The 9,212-nt window shown below is 30.7% G+C and overlaps 1 long non-coding RNA gene across 1 annotated transcript; it reads right to left on the minus strand.

Annotated features, from left to right (window-relative positions):
• Positions 1–2,057: 2,057 nt before the first annotated feature.
• Positions 2,058–2,986, minus strand: LOC143174575 (uncharacterized). Its single transcript, XR_012998732.1, has 3 exons — positions 2,950–2,986; positions 2,780–2,860; positions 2,058–2,151 (listed from the first exon to the last, which is right to left on the minus strand). It is a non-coding gene; the product is annotated as an uncharacterized LOC143174575 (long non-coding RNA).
• Positions 2,987–9,212: the final 6,226 nt, after the last annotated feature.

A 9,212-nucleotide genomic window follows, 5' to 3' on the forward strand; every position in this document is an offset into this window, starting at 1 on the left:
TCTTCAAATAAATTTTTTTTTTAAATTCCTTTAAGATTTATTGATTTTCATATTTAACATGTGACATTTAAACTTTCGATCTGTATTAGATAAAACTATGTCAGCTGTGAATGTTAATGAAAAAAAATTGTGATTAAACTTAATTGAACTTATGCTGCACTAAATTGTCAAAATTGGTTCATTGATAATAATAGACAAGATGTTACAAGACAATAATAATTATAAACGATCTTAGATAAGTATGAAATGTAGAATGTGATAAGAATATCTATATGACTGAGAAAAATATTTCGATGTATGCTGTTTTTCTACTTTCACTGTTCTTTGATGCCCTTCTTCCTCTTTCGTTTAAATTTTCCACGAATCCATATTTCATTTCCGTAAGTAAGTGAACCACATATTTTTTGAACATCCAACGCTACGTTTGAAATCTTGGACTGAGCATTTTTTTGCGCGCACGTGATCGCATATGTACGGAAGGAACTCTGGCGTTAAATGAGAAACCCACTTTACGAAATATGAAAAAAGAACACAGCACACGAGAAGCGGTTTGCCGCAAATAATGGCGTCACACGAATTGCGAGAGAGAAAGTAAGTGGAGCAAAATAATCGATACTTCGTTCGAAATTTTCAATTCAGTGTGTGTCCCTTCAGTGTTTCTACTGTAAATTGGGGAATCCGTTTGCCTCATTAACCTTGGAAATTGGGAACTGTCTTTTATAACATTTGTTGCTCTCTGTGAATATGTATGACACTTTCACTTTGAATTAGTTAATTCATTGATTACTAGTAACTGTGCAGTTATTCTAATCAGAAGTATTTTGATAACAATATTCACAATTAATACAACTGTTCTTTCTTTTACTTATGTGTATCAAAAAGTGTATCAAATAGTGAAAACTGAAATTAGTTTGGTGAAGAGGGATGGTATAGTTTATACTAATGTAACGTGTTTTTAATTCTTGGTAGAAAATATTTTGATCGGTATTTAAATCAGCATTTCGGAACTGATTTACGAAATTACAAAATTTAATGAATAAATGTGAATTTTCAAACGTGTTATATATTTCTATATTAGTTGTATTGTTGTCATTAAGTCTTTTTAATTACTGTAAGTACAAACGTTAGCTGAAAAGTTTTGTCTGTAATTTTTGTCTACAGACTTGTAATCTTATTCACTTTAATTGAAAATGTGAAGTACTACATGGTAACATAATGTGACAGGAAAAATTTTGGCTAATAAACGTAAACATGTTTGCAATAAAGTATACCTTAAATCTTGCGTTTATAACGAATAAATTTAATTCCTTTTCTAATGTATTATAGAATTAGTGTATAATAATGTATATTATAATAAATGTTAATTATCAAGCAGTTCAATTAAAAAATTGGTTTATTTTCCTATAGAAAACCTTGCAATGAAGCCAATGCGTTTACAAAATATGTTTAATATTTTAAAAGTCTGTGTTCCATTTATTATATAGGCAAATTGAAACTTTCTAACTGTAATTAACTAATTGTGGATTTTTACACAAATTCAAGTTTTTATGGATTAATTTACACAAAGTAGAATAAAATAGAAATTTATTTCTTATGTTACTAGATCTTAATATTACAATGGTATTAAGAAAAACATTACAAGAATCTATATAACCACACTTACTTAATTTTTTTTTAATAACAATAACGATTTCAATTTCCGCGTGTTATTTAAAATAATAAATATATTAGACTCCTTCTAAGTTCAATTACTAAATATTTTGAAATGTATTTGATTATTTAAATAAAGTGATTAAACTCTTTCTAAAACACAACAAACATTCACGAGCCTATGTGTTACCTTACAGCAGGTAAAATATTAAATTTCATTAAACTGATAAATTTGGAAAGTTGAGTTTTAATTTTAAAGTATTATGGCTTATATATTTTATAAACGTATGGCATTCACAGTCTACACATAAGTAACAAGTGATCACTCACAGTTAATTTATTAAAACCATCAGAATACATATAAATATACCACACCGTCAAAATGACGGGTTTCAATTTCCTTATTTCGCAATTATTGATACCTAAGAAGTGTTAAACATCGGAATCGATGTTCAAAATAAATAGCTTCCCTTGAACACCATAATGAGCATATGAAGGAACCTGAAAGAACCTATTGTTACAATTTTTATAAGCATCACATATTAATCATATTATACCTTAAAAGCATTTAATACTCGAAATGATTTTAACACAATGCGTGCGGGCCATTTTGTTCATTTCAACTTATATCAGTTATGTACATTCAATTCATTTATTTATTATTCAACATATTTTCGAGAGTTCCCTTTGCAAATAGAAATGATTAATGAAGATATACAATTATTTATTTAGTACTTTAGTACTACCCGCATACAATGTGTTGAAAATAAATAGCTTCACTTGAATACTATAATGAATGTCTGCAGAAATTAAGAAATAATCTATTGTTGCGATTTTCACAGGGATTGCATATCAATCATATGAAATGCTCGGTGATTCTAGCGCTAAACGTTCGGCAATTCCACTGTTAACTCGACCGCGAGTATTATAAATGCGTGAAATCCGCAATCCATACATAACTAACGAGCAACGATTTCTGAATAACCTATCAAAACCATCGGAATATATTTTCCGCAGATGTTATGAAAGCGGAAAATCCGCAGGTGAAACGTAAGAACCGAGTAACGACGCGCGAATGAAATTAACCAAATCGCCAGGCCGATATCTTGAACGTCGATCGATAACGTACAACGTCGACGATAATATTGTCACATTGTTGTGACACGTGCCCAAGGATCATTATGTAGGAGGGAATCTAAAATCTGATGGTCTGGAATATGAAGAAGGCATTACCTTCGAGTCGGCCCTTGTACACGTTCCAAGAGCTATCGAGACCAGTGTCCTACTAGCAGTGCTTACCAAGTAACAGATCATACTCCTGGATGGATCGTTGAACCCTGTAGTATGGAACGCGTTTGAAAAAAATTCCAGTCAGAAGTGTGTCACAGCGGTGTATGACTAGTTGTAGAGAGTGGAACTCGGGGAAAATGGGGGTGATGGCAAGGGAAAGAGAGTGGGGAGAGATCGGAGAAGAGAACTTCTCACGGTCGATGATCTACCTTGAGATGACCACGGGACCTCATTCTTAAAGGTCACCGGGTATTTTCAGCTTCTAATTTTAACGTACTTAGTGCTACATATTTTACTTTCCCCCCTCTGACTGCAATTTCAGTGCATTAATGGAAATCAGACCAGACACTATGTACGTACTCTTGTAAAAATGTCGTCGATCGATCGCCGCGGCTCTGGAGACGCGAAATATACGCGGACATGAAGGATGCTGATGGGCCGTGGACTCGGATTACGCTCAATTTCGATTTCACAGGTTTTTCATTTAACGCGAATTAAACGAGAAATTTCTTTTCTTCTTCTTACGATTTCGTTTGACTTGGCGCGATCATCCAAACTGTAACATGAATTTTCGGTTTCCGTATTGACGTTTTGCTGCCACGAAAATTCCGAGTGTTTTCTGTGGCAATACTTATTCCTTTGTAACAGAGGCAAATTAGAAATAATTATTAATGATTACAGTCATGTTGCACTATTATCTAGCTACTTATGTTACTAAATATTTTTATTTCACATTTTGGTATATACTTACGTATTATACGGATCATCTTTGTTTCTTACCTGAAGATCGCGTTGGTCAGTATTTGTATTGTATCACATGATTAATCAGTTAACTGCATTTAACGAGTATACACGTCATCCTAAAGCTTGAAATGATACTAATTCTTTCAAGGTTGAATTCTTTACTTTTTCAGATAAACACGTAATTCTTCTTTGTTTTACTTTAGTTCTTTATTAAAATATACTCTAGGTGCATTCATTCTGCGTCTAACGAGTACACACTTCATTGTTTGATTTTGTTGCGCGCAAGACGAGAGATTTTTCAAACTAAATTCTACAGTTAATAGGTTAACATTTTGTTTTTATTATTATCATTATTAATATTTTATTATCATTATCATTGCCATTACTATCATCATTAATATTTTATCATTATTATTATTGTCACTATCATTACTATTATTATTATTTTATTTCTTAAAAACAGAGGCAGTTCATATAATACGCAAGTATCGAATTTTCATATGGTTTGTTGTATTATGTTACTGATTTTTTAGATGCGGAACCAATCTCTATTTTCCTATAGGTGCAGTATATATTTTAGACGAATTCTTTTTACACAGAACGTATCTATCGTATAATGACAAAATTGAATGTACATTGTTGTACTGCGGATAGTTTGCTAATACGATAATTGTCAAGACAGTTTCAGCGTTTTATGTAATATTGCTTATTCTTTTGTATTATGGATAAATAGCATTAGAAATAATTAGTAATAACGTATCATAGTCTTTATGTTACACTGTTATCTAGGTTACTAAATATAGGTAACACCCGCATAACACGGCACTTCTATAAACACGGTTTCACTCTAATACGGTTTGAGAATTGGGAAAAACCCTGATATAACACTGCATTCTAGAACACGGTTTGAGAATTAGAGAAATCCCCATACAACGTTTAACGTTCTTATGAACAAAATTCGAAATTAGAAAAATCCCCGTACAACACCGAACGGAATAAGAGCTTTCAAGTGCGCAAGACATTTTATTGGAAATGTTTCATTTGAGAGTGTGTGTCGTATCAGATTTGCTTGCAGAGTTTTCAAATTTATTAGAATTTGAAAACCAATTTTATTCGTATGCGGATGCGTATTATTAAACCATTTTTTAGAAATGATAATTATGCTTTTTTAATTTTTGGAACCTAATTGATTTTTTGAGGACGTAACGTATTTTTATCCGTGATTAATGCTTTTATTGCAATTGTTTTCAAATAATTCGAAAACGTTGGTCATTGACGATTATTATGGCAGCCAACGTGTTGAATGTTTTGCGAATTATACAACAGCGATAGTACAGTCAGTTGTTGCTTTCGTATACGGATAATGATATGTAATAACATTGAACAATCATATTTATTTATTAAAAAATTGTTTATTTTCACTTTTATGATACCATAAGTACAATAAATTATGAATCGTATGCGCCTGAGGATTGTGGATAAGTTATTTTCGCTGCAAAGGATACTTCAACTAAATATTGTATTATTATTTATTCAGGAAGAATTATATATATATATATACATATAATTAATCAATTAATTAATATTAATAAATTAATATATATATTAATGTATTTAATACTTTCTATTTTGTTTCAGTCCTTGAAACAATATTATTACCGTGATACATTTCTATTTTTCATGTCTTACGATTCTAATGTGTTGTTTAAATATCTTATTAAATATCGCATTCTGTGTTCAATACAAGTATAATTTATTAAAAACTCAACTCAGAATTACCGAAATTTATAACGGTGAACTGCATAACGCACAAAACCAGATCCACGCATTCTTCATGTTGCAACTGCATCATGTAAATACACCATCATGTATGAATCATCGTACATCTGGCTGTTTTAAAGAAAATACAGATTGTGATATACAGTAAAATGTCGATTAACTGAGCCGCTATTTTCCATAATCTAACTCGTTTACACTCTCGGTCTGTTAATATAAATACACATAAAAATAGTGTCCCTGTTTAAAGATCATCCAATATGTTGCATAAATAGCATAGCAACACGATCGATATGATACATACTGCATTAGAAACAGTTTTTGTTTTGTTCATTTGTTACTCACTTTTCGTTGTATGAAGTTATATAAAATTGGGCGTTTTATATAAAATAAATATGATAATATAAAATACGGAGTACATACTCACATTATTTTCTAATGCTATAAAATCTAAAATAGAAGTAACATGGTCAAATTAAATGCTAATAATTCGGATCTTTAAATTGTACCTCGAAACACACACGATCTAATGTTACAAATATGTTTCGAAATATTTCTTCTCAAGTTTCCAATTATTTAGACTGTTAGTTATCTAATTAAACTTGGTAATCAAAGTTATACTCTAGATGTAAATATACATATTTATATATGTGTACATTCTATTGGTTAGTTTTATTTTTTGTGTGAAACACTAATAATGAACACATGTTGAATACATTTAACAATTATTTTACAAAAATAAGAAATCGATGACAACACCAATGGAATAAAGTATTGGAATTAATTCCGCATCTACAATTGAGGAGAAACTTCTAGAGAAGATCAGTAGAAGTCTAGAGTGGAAATAATCGAGAAATTAAAAGGATTTACGATCAGCTTGAAACGATTACTTTCAACAAGTATCTCTAACTGAGGTGATCATAGTAATAGTAGGCTGTTACAAGTCTAAGAAGCAATTTCATTAAAATTAATCTATGAATTAGATTATTTTTGAAATTTCGTAGTATTAGCTTGTTTCTCTCATTTTCTATTTACCAATATTTGCCAGTGAGCATTCAATACTTGATTAATAGAAGTATAAATGTTTGCATATATTTATCAATATACGAATCTAATACTGAAACAATATGTAAGCACAAATTCGCACGTAAAATGAGATATGTCATGCACAAAGGATTGTGCTCCATGTATTTTGATCGTGTCAAGAAAATTACTTTTCAATCGACTTTTCCGGTTATTTGTCTTCGATTAACAAACCAATTGTACTGTTTTCGTATGTCAAAACAGAATACAAATAAACGGCTATTTCAAGCGTTGCATTTAAATAGTACAGGGTTATCCACTTAACTCAGAACCCTTGCGTGCGAGAACAAGTGCGAATGGTTACGACGAGTCACGTACATATATACAAATGCTGATATTGATATATATATATATATATATACACAAAAACTGATTTCTGTACAAAATTATGTTCACATGTCTAACCACGATAGACCGCCATTCAGTTAACCATTAGTAACGACTTATTTCGAATAAAATAGTGGTATTAAAAAATTCTTGAATATAAAATAATTTTATTAAATTCTTCAAAATTACTGATAAAAATAATTTGGTATACTACTTTTCTGATAGACATAGACTCAAAACGAAGGTGTGCATAGTGGTGCACCAAAAGTATTTGCCACCCGGGCGAAACCTTTTATTGGCCTCTTCTTAAAAAATGGGAAAACATTACTACGATCTTCAATAACACTCCGCCACAAGGCCGTCTCACTTTCCACGCTATTAACATGTTAACTGTGGAATTTAGTTCGAAAAATTTCTCATTATAAATGAAAGTAAAATGAAGTGTGTTCTCGTCAAACGCAGGTTGAATGCACCTAGGGTATATTTCAATAATGAACAAAAGTAAAACAAAGGAGAATTACATGTATATCTGAAAAAATCAAAAATTCATCGTTGAAGAATTAGTATCATTTCAAGCTTTAGGATGACGTGTATACTCATTAAACGCAGTTAACTGGTTAATGATTATACTGCATTGCACAATTCAATTTTGTCGCTCTATTAACTCTTTGAGTGCTGTGGACGCATACATGTGTTTTTCGATTTTTTAAATTTGACACGAGCCTTGGTGACAATTATACGTGTATGTGATTAATATACGCGGTTCTTGGAATTATTCAACTTGGTGAAACTTAGGAATTACAATTACAATTTAATTATAACTTAATTAATTGTATGGATTAACATAATTCATCGATCTTCAGATGAGCACCAAAATATTCCGTCCAGACTTTTCAGATTCATCAAGCTTTAGGGACAGTTTTTGCCGTTAAAAATCAATTTCGAATGAAAGTTTTCATTACTGACCCGATATATTACATACCGTAACAAGTTCGTTTGATTTTCTTGTTAGTAATCCATTTACAACTGATTTCAATTAGTATTTCACTAGTTTAACGAATGAAATTGGTATTAACAGTAAGTTATGTTTATACCATTGTTTACAGTTTTTGCTATTATGTTTATTACATTGGTTATCAAATGAAATGAAATAATTTTACAAAACGTTCTCTTTGTTTAAATTTTGACTTAAGACTAATTCTTCCGGTGTCTAATACATTAGTCATTAATTTATTAGTAAAATTTTTATTCGATTGTTAATGTTTCTACTACAATTATGTTAACAATAAGTAGATTGTGGATGTTTTGGATTCCTGACAAATATAAGTGCATAGGTTATGAAGTAGAGAAATGTTTATAAGAATTTACAAATGCTATCAATTTATTTTCAACTTATGAAAATTGTGAAAATACGAAATCAGTTTCTATTTGAATCATGAATCTGTTGACTAATAAATAAAACATCGGGTTATAAATAATGCAGTTTTCCTAATTGCATCCACTGTATTTTCCAAACAAGTGAATTTTGAAAGAGTGATAGTCAAAGTCTACCAGAAATATGGAAGATAATGAAGACTGTAGATAACGAAGAAAAATACATTGAGTTGATGTGAAGGTTTTGACGGTTTTTTATAAGAAATAAAACGAAGAGTTCTCAACTGTTCGTCGGCTAAACTAAATCTAAGTAAAAACGAAGAAAGAAGTGTTCTTTATACATGTTATAACAATCTAAAAACAAATAATTGTTTCAAAGAAACAAATTTTTTTATAAACCACGTACAAGGAACGTCAAAATTCTTATATCACCCCAATATTGCACAATAAAAAACAGAAGTTTATTTATTTTAGTTTTTAAAAATAAAGCGAGCATAGGAATAACAATATTATTTATGGGATGACTCAATAATGTGTTTGATATTAATTGGCGACCCAGATTTGAAAAGAGTTAAGGTCACTGGGTCATGTACGATTCTTAAAAACTGCGATATGTGTGTATTCCTGCAGTAGTGCCCACTTACTCTTTACAAAATCGAGTCTACGTCAGAACATTATCTGAGTCAGTAGGTGTACTGAAAACTGTGGGCTGTTATCTCTCCAATATACCGTTATATGATTTATAACAGTAGGTGTAATTGTACATATTGAGGCTATTAAAGTAAAATATATACGTAGTGAACCCCTTAACAGCCATCTCCGTGGCATATACGGGCACGACGGATTGATACAGGACAATATCAAACCTCATTAATTTATCAAAATTCCGCACCATATTTGACTTTTTCTGTGTGAATAGAACTTATGATTTCTTTCACAACGCTTAATAAAGCTACTTCGCCATTAAG

Source organism: Nomia melanderi, chromosome 6 (genome assembly GCF_051020985.1).
Source record: "Nomia melanderi isolate GNS246 chromosome 6, iyNomMela1, whole genome shotgun sequence".
Taxonomy (NCBI): domain Eukaryota; kingdom Metazoa; phylum Arthropoda; class Insecta; order Hymenoptera; family Halictidae; genus Nomia; species Nomia melanderi.